This window comes from Ovis aries, chromosome 1 (genome assembly GCF_016772045.2).
Source record: "Ovis aries strain OAR_USU_Benz2616 breed Rambouillet chromosome 1, ARS-UI_Ramb_v3.0, whole genome shotgun sequence".
Taxonomy (NCBI): domain Eukaryota; kingdom Metazoa; phylum Chordata; class Mammalia; order Artiodactyla; family Bovidae; genus Ovis; species Ovis aries.
The window spans coordinates 34,694,553-34,696,754 of record NC_056054.1 but is presented as its reverse complement, the minus strand read 5'-3'; the positions used below and the strand labels follow the sequence as shown (position 1 = coordinate 34,696,754).

Below are 2,202 nucleotides of genomic sequence, written 5' to 3'. Positions count from 1 at the left end.
GAAGGACTCAAAAGTCTTTTTCTGGGACAGTTTGTCATGTTACTTGGCTTGGGCCCAATGTCAGGCCAGAAGAAGTGATCAGGACAATACTAAGAACTAAACACAAAACCTGGGGTTTTCTGCTGAGTCACCGTGAGAATCCAGAACAGTTGGGGTCCAGCTGGGATTGCCAAAGTGGACACTGAGCAGAAGTGACTGAGCAAAGTGACTGTGTGCTCCCGGGTCATCGCCAACGTAACTTCCCTGCAGGAGATAAGCTGAGTCTGAAAGATTGAGAGGAGTTGGGGTGATTAGAAATTGTAAAGAGGTTTATTGAAGTCAAAATGTCTCAAAAAATCCAAGGCAGGTCTGTGGTAGAGATGCAAGGAGATGAAATGACATGAACCATTTGGGAGTTGATTAAAGAGAAACTCATTTTTCCCTACGTGGAACTGGACCTGCACAGCTACAATTTAGGCATAGAGAATCACGATGCCACCAATGACCAGGTCACCAAGGACGCTGCAGAAGCTATAAAGAAGTACAACGTTAGTGTTGTGTGCCACCATCACCCCCAATGAGAAGAGAGTGGAGGAGTTCAAGTTGAAACAAATGTGGAAATCTCCAAATGGCACCATCTGAAATATCCTGGGTGGCACTGTCTTCAGGGAAGCTATTATCTGGAAAAATATACCCCAGCTTGTGAGCGGATGGGTAAAACCCATTATCATAGGTCGTCATGCTTATGGGGATCAACATAGAGCCACCGATTTTGTTGTGCCGGGGCCTGGAAAAGTAAAGATATCCTACATGCCAAGCGATGGATCCCCCAAAATGGTATACTTAGTACATAATTTCACAGAGAGTGGTGGTGTTGCCATGGGGATGTACAATCTAGATAAGTCAATCGAAGATTTTGCACACAGTTCTTTTCAGATGGCTTTGTTTAAGAATTGGCCTTTGTATCTGAGCACCAAAAACACTATTTTGAAGAAATACGATGGAGGTTTTAAAGACATCTTTCAGGAGATATATGACAAGCAGTACAAATCTGAGTTTGAAGCTCAGAGTATCTGGTATGAGCACAGGCTCATTGATGACATGGTGGCCCAAACTATGAAGTCGGAGGGGGGCTTCATTTGGGCCTGTGGAACTATGATGGGGACGTGCAGTCAGACTCCATGGCCCAAGGTTATGGCTCTCTTGGCGTGATGACCAGTGTGCTGATTTGTCCAAACGGCAAGACAGTAGAAGAAGAGGCTGCCCACGGGACTGTAACCCGTCACTACTGAATGTACCAGAAAGGACAGGAGACATCCACCAATCCCATTACTTCAATTTTTGCCTGGACCAGAGACTTAGCCCACAGAGCTAAGCTTGATAACAAAGAGCTCAGCTTTTCAGCAAAGGCTTTGGAAGAAATCTGTATTGAGATCATTGAGGCTGGCTTCATGACCAAGGACTTAGCTGCATGTATTAAAGGGTTACCCAACGTGCAGTGTTCTGACTACTTGCATACTTCTTAGTTCATGGATAAACTCAGACAGAACCTGCAGTTAAAACTAGTCCAGGCAAAACTTTAAGATCATTTCTTGTCTTTGGAGGATTTTTTTTTTTTTCTGGTAACTAGGGTCTACTGGTTTACATTTGTCTCTATAACTCTCATGGGTAAAGGCAAAATCAATGTTGTGATTTGTTTAGAAGCCAGAGTTTATCTTTTCTATAAGTTTACAGTCTTTTTCTTATGCATACAGTTATGCCACCTTTGTGAACATGGCCAGGGACTTTAAAAAAAATTTTATTTTCTACTAATAGCGTAAGAATTATTATTTTTTCTTTTTTTCTTTTATTATTTTATTTTTAAAATATAAATTTATTTATTTTAATTGGAAGTTAATTACTTTACAATATTGTATTGGTTTTCCCATACATCAACATGAATCCACCACAGGTATACACGTGGAACCCCCCTCCCTCTTCCTTCCCCGTACCATCCCTCTGGGTCGTCTCAGTGCACCAGCCCCAAGCAACCAGTATCATGCATCGAACCTGGACTGGTGATTCATTTTATATATGATATTATACATGTTTCAATGCCATTCTTCCAAATCATCCCACCCTCTCCCTCTCCCTCAGAGTCCAAAAGACTGTTCTATACATCTATGTCTCTTTTGCTGTCTCACATACAGAGTTACCATTACCATCTTTCTAAATTTCATATAT

The 2,202-nt window shown here is 41.8% G+C and overlaps 1 pseudogene; it reads left to right on the top strand.

The window, feature by feature from the left end:
* Window positions 1-274: 274 nt before the first annotated feature.
* LOC101104439 (isocitrate dehydrogenase [NADP] cytoplasmic-like) lies at window positions 275-1,781 on the top strand (annotated as a pseudogene).
* The last annotated feature ends 421 nt before the right edge of the window (window positions 1,782-2,202 follow it).